Raw genomic sequence first — 12,093 nt, forward strand, 5'->3', positions numbered from 1 at the left:
GGGCCTTGGTGGAAGAGTGGGGTAACATCTCACAGCAAGAACTGGCCAATCTAGTGCAGTCCATGAGGAGATGCACTGCAGTACTTAATGCAGCTGGTGGCCACACCAGATACTGACTGTTATTTTTGATCCCCCCCTTTGTTCAGGGACACATTATTACATTTCTGTTAGTCACGTCTGTGGAACTTGTTCAGTTTATGTATCAGTTGTTGAATCTTATGTTCATACAAATATTTACACACGTTAAGTTTGCTGAAAATAAAATGCAGTTGACAGTGAGAGAACGTTTCTTCTTTTGCTGAGTTTACTGAAGTTACATTAATAACTAAATAAGGCATACAGAAGTACCTATTCCTTTGTTAACCCCTCAACACAGAATAGCCGCATGTGCGCACTCCCTCAAATCGTTTGGAGAAAATATCCTCTCTTTTATTCAATTGTATTCTTCATACTATAACATAATATACAATAATGCCACGGAATTCTAACCAAATCTTGTCTGCTAAATGAACTAGTATAGCTCACAGCCATATAGTATAGCCAGATCAGGACCAAACATAAGGCAATGCAGAGCATGCTATTCTATTCTTCTGAAATAGACTACATTTTCTTATGTTTCTTTAGACCCGTCTAAAATAAAGAATGGATTTATTGTGAAGGTGTAGGCTATATTATTTAGACTTTTTAAAATGTAGATGTTCTAAAAAGGTCTACATCAGTGGCTTGTAGGCTATGCGTGGAAGACAGGAGATGCTAAATGTGTTTGTTAATTAACGGTCAATTACCGTGAGACCGACAGTTATTTGCTTGACAATCACCGGCTGATTACATTTTGTGACCGCCACAGCTCTACTACCGAGTTCCAAATTGCCTCTGGAAGAAGTAACGTCAGCACAATAACTGTTTGACAGCAGCTTCATGAAATGGGTTTCCATGGTCTAGCAGCCGCACACGAGCCTAAAATCACCATGCGCAATGCCAAGCGTCGGCTGGAGTAGTATAAATCTCACAGTCATTGGAGCAGTGGAAACGTGTTCTCTGGAGTGATGAATCACCCTTCACCATCTGGCAGTCCAACGGACGAATTTGGGTTTGGCGGATGCCAGGAGAACGCTACCAGCAACGATGCATACTGCCAACTGTAAAGTTTGATGGAGTAGGAATAATGGTTTGGGCTAGGCCCCTTAGTTCCAGTAATGGGAAATCTTAACGCTACACCATACAAAGGACATTCTAGACGATTCTGTGCTTTTAACTTTGTGGAAGACCCTTTCCTGTTTCAGCATGACAATGCCCCGAGCACAAAGCGAGGTCCATACAGAAATAGTTTGTCGAGATCGGTGCGGAAGAACTTGACTGGCCTGCACAGAGCCCTGAACTCAACCACATCGAAAACCTTTGGGATTAACTTCTCTTAACATATTTGCCTGACCTCACTAATGCTTGTGGCTGAATGGCAGCAAGTCCCCGCAGCAATCCACCAACATCTAGTGGAAAGCATTCCCAGAATAGTGAAGGCTGTTACAGGAGCAAATGGGGGACCAACTCCATATTAATGCCCATGATTTTGTAATGAGATGTTCGCTGACTTTTGGTCATGTAGTGTATTTTTGTTCAGTGTACTTTAAAGAACTAGTAAAATGATGCTCTGCTGCATACGTAGGCAGGCTAGCCTAGCTAAAGACAGTACGTACAGTATGTTGAGCAGAGATAACATTGTCTGGCTGGCTGGCACTCCCTAAGCAGAGATGACGTTAAAAATAAAGCCATCAAATAAAAACTAAGTAATATACACAACTGAAGTATTTTATTATTTCATAGTATTTTTCTTTTGATGTCTACACAATGTGGACCTGACAGTGTCAATGGAATATTTTGGCAAATTAATGAATGTACACTATTTCGGGTTTTTGAATTAAAAAGCTGTAAAATCATTTCAATGTACATTTTTCATAATGAACGTTTAAAATGTTATCAGAACCAAAATGGAAAACAATGATTATTTTAAACAAATCTAACAGAAACAACCTAAAAAAAAAACTAAATCGCTCAGCACTAGCCCATAGTTAAACCTGTAGGTTCTTCAGCCACTCCTTTTGTTTCCTTCCCACCAGCCAAGCCCTCTGCCCCCTGGAGAATCAATCCAAATCAAATTTTACTGGTTGTGTACACAGATTTGCAGATGGTATCGCAGGTGTTTCTAGCTTCAACAGTGCAGTAATACCTATAATTAAAAAAAAAACATACAATACAGAAAAAGTATCGTAATATCAGAACACGCAATGTAAGAGACCGGAATATATACTGAACAAAAATATAAACACAACATGCAACACTTAAAGATTTTATTGAGTTTATAGTAGAAAATCTGAATTTAAATAAAATAATTAGGCCCTAATCTATGGATTTCACATGACTGGGCAGGGGCGCAGCCAAGGGTGGGCGCCCACATGGGAGTCAGGCCCACCCACTGGGGAGCTAGGCCCAACCAATCAGAATAAGTTTTTCACCATAAAAATGGCTTTATTACAGACAGAAACAATCCTAAATTTCATCAGCAGTCAGAGAGGCTGGTCTCACTGCAGGTGAAGAAGCCGGATGTGTAGGTCCTGGGATAGCGTGGTTACACGTGAGCGGTGGTTGTGAGGCCGGTTGGACGTACTGCCAAATTCCCTAAAATGAGGTTGTAGGCAGCTTATGGTACAGAAATGAACATTAAATTCTCTGGCAAAAGCTCTGGTGAACATTCCTGCAGTCAGCATGCAAATTGCATGCTCCCTCAAAACTTGAGACATGTGTGGCATTGTGTAGTGTGACAAAACTGCACATTTTAGAGTGTCCTTTTGTCCCCCGCACAAGGTGCACCTGTGTAATGATCATGCTGTTTAATCAGCTTCTGGATATGCCACACAAATTTGTTCACATCAATGTTAAACAAGCTTTTTGTGTATATGTAAAATGTATGGGATCTTTTATTTCAGCTCATGAGACATGGTACCAACCCTTTACATGTTGCGTTTATATTTTTGTTCGATATAAAATATACCATGCATTCGGAAAGTATTTAGAATTTAGAACTTTTTCCTAGAAGACCAGCGTCCCAGAGTCGCCTCTTTACTGTTGACGTTGAGACTGGTGTTTTGCGGGTACTATTTAATGAAGCTGCCAGTTGAGAACTGGTGAGGCATCTGTTTCTCAAACTATTCTGGTTAGAGACAGTTTGCGCTGTTCTGTAAAGAGGGTAGTACACAGCGTTGTACGAGATCTTCAGTTTCTTGCCATTTTCTAGCATGGAATAGCCTTCATTTCTCAGAACAATAATAGACTGATGAGTTTCAGAAGAAAGGTCTTTGTTTCTGGCCATTTTGAGCCTGTAATTGAATCCAAAAATGTTGATGCTCCAGATACTCAAGTAGTTTAAAGAAGGCCAGTTTTATTGCTTCTTTAATCCGCACAACAGTTTTCTGCTGTGCTAACATAATTGCAAAAGGGTTTTCTAATGATCAATTAGCCTTTTGAACTGATAAACTTGGATTAGCTAACACAATGTGCCATTGGAGCACAGGAGTGATGGTTGCTGATAATGGGCCTCTGTACGCCTACGTAGATATTCCATTTAAAAATATACAAAAATCTGCCGTTTCCAGCTACAATAGTCATTTACAACATTAACAATGTCTACACTGTATTTCTGATCAATTTGATGTTATTTTGCTGGACAAAAAAAGTGATTTTCTTTCAAAAACAAGGACATTCCCAAACTTTTGAACGGTAGTTAAAAACGCAGTTGGTTGATTTGATTGCGCAGGGCTGCTTACAGTTAGCCTACAATTATAGTGAATTTGTATTTGATTTTGAATAGCCTAGTAATAGGGAATTGTTTATATTTAATTAAGTGACACATTACCTTCAGCTATACAGAATCTCACCGCCATGCATTTCCATCTCCTCTTCTCTCTCCTTGTTTTCCTTTCTTGAGCACGCAGACAAAAACATGTCACTATTGATGTTCCCGAACAGATTTCACTTCGTTTCCCAAATTAAGCACGGGGTGAGTTATTCTGAAATGCATTTCTCAGGTGCTACAAATCGGAGTGGCGGGAAAGCATGCAGCCTCCATTCACTAGGCTGCAGATGACATGTATTTTTTCCCCCTGACCCTGTTGCTGTCCATTTGAAAATGGGCCATTCTAAATCAAGACAAATTTCATATATTAGTAAAGACAAGATTACATTGAGAATAGTCTGATGGGTGAAAATAAGATCACTTGATGAAAGAACAGCTGTGCAGCCTGAGGCAAGCAACAGAGCTGAGGGAGGGCAGCCTGAGGCAAGCTTTTTTTTGTTGCTACTTTTTCAAAATCATCAAATGGTCTATAGTCACACCATGCAACCCATATATATTTTTATTTATAAGACATTCTAAGGTTTGTATCATTCACAACTAAATTTGCCAAATAACTCAAAATCTAGCATATAGGACCGGTTTCAAATGATCACTTGTACGCTCAACATAGCCACTTCACATGCACACTTGCTTTGTAATGGGAAAACATCCTTTCAATTTAATTCAGCGAAGTTCAATTATATTCTTCTTACTATAAAATCAGATAAAATAATGGCATGGGGCTCAAGCATGTCTTGTCAGCTAAATGAACAAGCCTACAGCACGGAGCATAGCCAGATAACATAGGCCTATAGTAGGCCAACTCATATCCTGTTCTTCTGAAATACATTTTCTTCATAGCATGTTTCTTTAGAACTGACTAAAATAAAGAATGGATTTATTGTGACGTGTGTACCAAACTGATTTATCAGACTTGTTAAAATGTAGATGTTCCAAAAGGCACTCATCAGTGGCTTGCATGCGTGGAGGCCTGGAGATGCAAAACCGATTTATGTTCATTAACGGTCAATTACCATAGGACCGGCAGACTTTTGCATGACAATAACCGGCTGTCAACATTTCATTACCGCCACAGCCCTAGCCAGGCACACCTGTTTGGGTCAAGAACTGCAACGCTGCTGGGTTTTTCACACTCAACAGTTTCCTGTGTGTATCAAGAAGGGTCCACCACCCGAAGGACATCCAGCAAACTTGAAGCATTGGGGTCAACATGGGCCAGTATCCCTGTGGAACACTTGACACCTTGTGAATTCCATTCCCAGAGAAATTGAGGCTTTGCCTTCAGAACAGCCTGAATTCTTCTGGGCATGGAAATGTTGCTCAATTGGTATCAAGGGACCAAACATGTGACATGAAAACATTCCCCACACCATTACACCACCAGCCTGTACCGTTGACACCAAGCAGGATGGGGCCATGGACTTATGCTGCTTACGCCAAATCCTGACGGCCATCTGCAATGATGCAAAAGGAACCGGGATTCGCCGATTTTTGCGCTCCTCAATTGTCCATTGTTGGTGACCGCATGCCCACTGGAGCCACCTTTTTATCTGATAGCAGTGGAACCCAATGTGGTCGTCGGCTGCAATAGCCCATCCTTGACAAAAAAAAACACGTTGTGCCTTCTCAAGATCATTTTTGGTAGGCAAACAGGGTTCGATCGGTCATTAAAATCCTGGAAATGTCATGGTGAGTGCTTTACCGGCATGTGTGCCAGTGGGCTCGAGGAGAGACAGGCATTGCAGCAGGTAGCTTATAAAAGAAAGGATAGTCTAATACATAACCTATTTAAAACATTGTGTGGCTGGGCTGGTCATGTTGGTACTTAACTATTTAGCTAATAGCATGTATTAATGTCATTGTTATGTCTGATAAAACTTTCCATCGGCACTCATGAATAACCGCAAATGGCTAACACGCAGTTGATGAACAGGTGCGCGTTAATAATACAATCCTATATATTTTGGTTGTAAAACTCTCAATATGGGAAAAATTGACACCGTTGGAAAACTGGGATTCCCCTCTATTCAACATTGTCCATGTCTTGATAACAACCATACAGTCACTCTTTTGGCCCATGGTGTTACAGACAATTATTTAACCTGTTAGGGATAGGGGGCAGTATTTTCACGGCCGGATAAAAAAACGTACCCGATTTAATCTGGTTATTACTCCTGCCCAGAAACTAGAATATGCATATAATTAGTAGATTTGGATAGAAAACACCCTAAAGTTTCTAAAACTGTTTGAATGGTGACTGAGTACAACAGAACTCATATGGCAGGCCAAAACCTGAGAAGATTCTATATGGGAAGTGCCCTGTCTGACCATTTCTTGTCCTTCTATAGCCTCTTTATCAAAAATACAGGATCTCTGCTGTAACGTGACATTTTCTAAGGCTTTCATTGGCTCTAGGAAGGCGCCAGAACGTTGAATGATAGCTCTGCAGTCTCTGGGCAAAAAACAGCAGGGGTTTTGGTGAGTGGTCCTTCTGAGAACAATGACACTGGCGCACGCGTGCATGTGACGACTCCATGTTTTACTTTCAGTGTTTGAACGGATACAACGTCTCCCGGTTGGAATATTATCGCTATTTTATGAGAAAAATCGCATAAAAATGGATTTTAAACAGCGTTTGACATGCTTCGAAGTACGGTAATGGAATATTTTGACATTTTTTTGTCACGATACGCGCTGGCACGTCGACCTTCGGATAGTGACTTTAACACACAAACAAAACGGAGCTATTTGGATATAACTATGGACTATTTGGAACCAAAACAACATTGGGTGTTGAAGTAGAAGCCCTGGGAGTGCATTCTGACGAAGAACAGCAAAGGTAATCCAATTTATCTTACAGTAAATCTGAGTTTGGTGAGTGCCAAACTTGGTGGGTGTCAAAATAGCTAGCCGTGATGGCCGGGCTATCTACTCAGAATATTGCAAAATGTGCTTTCACCGAAAAGCTATTTTAAAATTGGACACCGCGATTGCATAAAGGAGTGCTGTATCTATAATTCTTAAAATAATTTGTTTTTTGTCAACGTTTATCGTGAGTAATTTAGTAAATTCACCGGAAGTTTACGGTGGGTATGCTAGTTCTGAACAAAACATGCTAATGTAAAAAGCTGGTTTTTGATATAAATATGAACTTGCTTGAACAAAACATGCATGTATTGTATAACATAATGTCCTAGGAGTGTCATCTGATGAAGATCAAAGGTTAGTGCTGCATTTAGCTGTGGTTTTGGTTTTTGTGACATATATGTTAGCTTGAAAAATGGGTGTGTGATTATTTCTGGCTGGGTACTCTCCTGACATAATCTAATGTTTTGCTTTCGCTGTAAAGCCTTTTTGAAATCGGACAATGTGGTTAGATAAAGGAGAGTTATCTTTCAAATGGTGTAAAATAGTCATATGTTTGAGAAATTGAAATTATAGCATTTTTAAGGTTTTTCGTATTTCGCGCCAGGCGCTACCATTGGATATTGGCCATAAGAGGTTTTTAAGTGACTTGAGCTTTCGGAGAAGTAAGAATAAAAATCTGGCATACTCAGGGCTCTACAGTGCGACCATTTTACTCACATATGCGAGTAAATATTTTGATGTGTGACCTGGAATGTTTAATTAGGAGCACCAGTGAGCCTAGAAAAATGAAGGACTCTAGCTTTATTACCTCAAATGTTTTTCATTGTGCTCCTAAATGTCTGTGTGTGCGCCTACATTTTTCAACTTTGGTGCACATGTGCTCCTTGTAATTTATTATTATTTTTTTTTAAAGTCAGCGTAGTGCCCTGCTACTTGTCCAAAGGACAAGTGGCTAAAAATGTTCACGTCAAGCTCTCGGGTGCATATTGCGAATCAATAGCAGCATAAAAGCCCCTGATATTGACATCTAAAACCTAGGTAACACCTTATTTAATCCATACTATCTGGTACAAACCCATCAAAATATCTCCCAAGTCTCACCAGAGATAGATTTGCTAAACACTCCCCAAATTAGATAGAAACAGGCCGTAACACAAAGTGACAGTCAAACACCATCTGCTGACAAAGAAGCCTCGGAAAAAAGGCTACATAGTATAAAGATGCGAGACCAAGCATTATGGGGTAAAGGCGGCAGGTTTTCATCCACTTGAAAGAGCAAATGAGACAGAAAGAAACGAGAGAGACATAGCGATTGGTGTGAGGGAGGAGAGAAGAAGACAATTCTATAAATAGCAGCAGATTTTTTATTCAAGAGGGCTTTGCTGCTGCGCTCTCCCTCTTTCTCAGTCTCTGGGAGAATCTCAATTGCATACTCTCCCCTCGCCTCCTCCAAACCCATTGTAGGAGAAGGTCAGAGGGGAGGGACCTCTGGCTTTCTCATCCAATGGGTTTTGAGAAGGAGGCGAGGAGAAAGGATGCGGGGAGTACGCAATTGAGATTCTCCCCCCTCTCTCGCAAGCGCTCCTCTTCTCTCTCGCCGTCTCCCTCTAGCAAACACTCTTCTCTCCCTCCATCTCCAACCCACCCTCTCTTTTTCTGTCACCTGCACCCACTTTCTCCCCATCTCTCCACCCCCCTCTCTGTTCCTAGCACATTATGTTCTGTGTTAGTCTTAATGGTTAGCCAGATGTTCCCACCCAATGTTTTGTAAGAATCATCTATTTGCGGTCACATATAGCTACAGTACAGTACACATCTCCATGGATAGCAGGCTCCTTATGACGAATTCTGTCTGTGTCCACCCCCCCCCTCTTCTTTCCTCTCCTCTGCATAGACGCACAAACCAACTAAGCCACCAACGGGGGTGACCTCGCTCCCACTCCCTTCCTCCCCCCTTCTTTCACTCCCTGTCTCCATCTCTCCTGGCTCAGTCTCAATTATCCCTCCCTTCCATCCTCTCTGCTCTATGACAGGTTCCAAAGTGATGGACCCTTCCTGTCAACTCTCCACCCCTGCCCCGGCCTCCCCTCCCTCCCTCCCTCCCGCCCGCCTACAGGATGACACAGTAGCAGGGAATTCCTCATTACCTCAGCACTGTCTTCACCAAAGTGTGTTCTCACACTAGCCAACCCACCCACCCACCCACTAGCACAATATATATAAGCCATAATTATGCAGCATAGCTTACATGCACCAGTAATAAAATGCAACAGTCCATAGACATAGTTAGATAGTCGGTGACTTCATTAACATCGCAATTAAAACCAGTACATCCAAACCATCTAAAAACCAATGTAGGTGAACAGATTACAGAAGGTTAAATAGATTGATTATAAAACCGTATTTATGGGGACAAATCGAAAGTTACATACCGGGATATTATTTTAGATTATATATCGTATCGTTTTGACAATATCGCAATAATATTTTTGCGCTTGTTGGCTGTATCTGCACCAAAATATTCCAAAATAGCTTTTTAAAATAGGGAGCCAATTTGTTTTTAGCACTTTGATTTTCCTTGACTGATCAAAAAAAAAACTTGTTTTCTAATGTTCTCATCTCCCTGCAGCAGACACATGCTGAGCAATATGTTTGGAACATCACATTGAAGTCACAGAATCAAAAATACATATCGGTACCTAAGTATCGTGATAATATCGTATTGTGAGGTGCCTGGCAATTCCCAGCCCTATAAAACTGTACTTTATAGAAGCTATTCTAAGCTCCAGATAGATGTCAGCTACTGTAGAGCCAGGCAGTAAGCTAAATCATACTTTAGCAACGTTACAAAAGACAGGACACAGAGACAGATAAGAGGCGATAAGCTAAGGCAATACACCGAATAAGAGTTTGAAGTTTAACTTTGACACATCCCGCGTAACTGGTAAATGTATAAATGTATGTGAATAATACAAAACACAAGTGGCGCACACGCAAACACACATCGCTTGCTTACTGTGTTTAGAGATTTGCAGCTCCCATGCAGAGGTTTTGCAGGATGAATGATCGGGTGGAACGACAGGCTATAACATATCGCTACGCTGGCAGATCGCTGACATCACTTCAGTCTCAATAAAACACTGACTGTATCCGAGGAGAATCCATCCGTCCCCCACGGTCATCTAGGTACCGCTAGCCTAAAGCTTATTTTATGGTCTGGAAGCACTCACGGTCCGTCTGTCCTCTCCGTCTGTTCTAGCTAGCTGTAGATGTCGGAGCTATTCTATGTCGAGGGTTTTGCAAACGAGGAAGGAAGCACCCCTCTTTTGACTGCCCCTTTTTCTGAATGAAGTGTACAAGCACAGAGACGGTGAGCGAGAGAGCGAGCGAGCACTCTCCTCTCACTATATCATGTGCACACTGCTCTGCCTCACTCTACTCCTTCACCAACTCCCTTCCTTGCACTCCCTCTCACTTTCTCTCTCAGTAACAATATAATTGTGCTGACAGGCAGCCCAGGGCTAGTGAGAAAACCCAGCTGTTTGAAGGACTATGTCACTGGCAGCACGATGGCAAGACACACTTCAATGACGAAAAACGGACAATGAAATGTTCATTCCTCCATTCACTCACTCAAGGTTTGCATTGCATCCCTCCTTGCTGTATAGGAAGCCACATATAACCTAGATCCACAAGAGCAAGCCATGTGACCATCTAACCGTCAAGTCCTCAATTACAACCAACTACGCTAGATTCTCTGTTACACTAGTCTCATTCAGTGCCCTTGGGTTTGGATGAAAAACTAACTGGTGGTGGTAGGAGAAATGCACTGCAGGGGTATGGACGGGCATAAAGAAAGAAAGAAAGAAAGATCGCAAGAAAGAAAGAGCTCATTAGCGGGGGAAAAAGATCATTCCCTAGACAGGATGAATGGATTTGAATCATCTTCTTTAGTTCTCCCTGGCTGCAACAAGCCCTCAATGCAGCACAGCATGTTTAAAGGCAGTCAAAAGTTCAGCAGCATCAGAAAGAGAGAGGCTGGATTGGACTTGAAAAGGGTCATAAGAACAGCAGGATTGGGGTCAATTCAGAAAATGTGAATTTCAGTTTACCTTGAGAAATAACCGGACAGATACATTGAATTAATAAGTGTGTGCATTAAATAGTCAATATCAGCTTAAAGCCGAGATCCGCATTAGGAGAAACAGTACCACTGGCCACCCCAGTCACAATTGTTATTGTTTTGTTTATTAAACGATGGAGGAGCTCCAGCATCAAGGTAAACAAAAAAATCGTAGGACATACACCACATTTTTTGACAGTGAAGATAACATTTGTACATTTTGCTCTACACTCCAGAATTTTGGACTTGAAATGAAATGTTTCACCCGAATTACGGGCGCAGTAGCGGCGCGAAAGGGCTGGCTTGAGATTATTAAACAAGTTGTGGGTGTGTCGAGGCTTGCCCCCTCACTCAGAACATGCTCCATGGCTGAATATGTGGTTGCTCCAAGTTGCGTATTTATGGTCTTTCATCCTATTTCGTTCTCAACTCTGTTAGTCTGTAATAACCTAGTTCATTATATGTCCCACATTTGCTTAATATTTTGAACATGTTTGCAGTCCACATTGTCATAATTGCATTGCTCCAATATGGAAATAAATTGTTAAAAACACAGGCTATAGCATTCACACTGATATAGGGGCTAATTGCAAATTATCAATTGCAAATTGCTGTCTGGACATGGACTTGCCAACGTAGTCAATAAGCAAGATTCAATTCACCGGGCTATTGATAAGACCTAAAAAGAGAGTATAATTAGAATAAAAACAAAACTTGTTTTAAATAGGCTGTCTAAATACAGTTATAAGCAACATATTTGCTCCCCGTGGGCGCATAATAATACAGACAAGGCAACAAACCGGAGGGTTTTACGCACATCCAAACTGTTCATAGGAGCTGGATAAATATCCAATATGAAGAGAAAGGGAAGGAATGTCCACTTAACATTATACTGATTGCAGGAACCATCTTACAGATGAAATTTGCACTTCTCCAGAAATAGCTGACGAAATTGCACTGCATTTTAACCATATAACCTACCGTTCAAAAGTTTGGGGTCACTTACAAATGTCCTTGTATTTTTTTTGTCCATTAACATCAAATTGATCAGAAATACAGTGTAGACATTGTTAATGTTGTAAATGACTATTGTAGCTGGAAACGGCAGATTACTTTATTGAAAATACTACATAGTAGGCGTACAGAGGCCCATTATCAGTAACTATCACTCCTGTGTTCCAATGGCACGTTGTGT

At 41.2% G+C, this 12,093-nt stretch overlaps 1 protein-coding gene across 8 annotated transcripts in view; it reads right to left on the minus strand.

Annotated features, from left to right (window-relative positions):
• r3hdm2 (R3H domain containing 2) overlaps positions 1 to 12,093 on the minus strand; it is a 92,442-nt gene that overhangs the window by 60,590 nt on the left and 19,759 nt on the right. The window contains exon 1 of one of the 8 annotated variants that reach the window (XM_029695027.1): positions 9,792 to 10,410. The exons of the other annotated variants lie outside the window; for them this stretch is intronic. The gene's annotated coding sequence lies outside the window, so the exon portion shown is untranslated. Of the gene's footprint in view, positions 1 to 9,791; positions 10,411 to 12,093 lie in introns of those variants that run through there. 8 annotated transcript variants of the gene reach the window in all.

Source organism: Salmo trutta, chromosome 16 (genome assembly GCF_901001165.1).
Source record: "Salmo trutta chromosome 16, fSalTru1.1, whole genome shotgun sequence".
Taxonomy (NCBI): Eukaryota; Metazoa; Chordata; class Actinopteri; order Salmoniformes; family Salmonidae; genus Salmo; species Salmo trutta.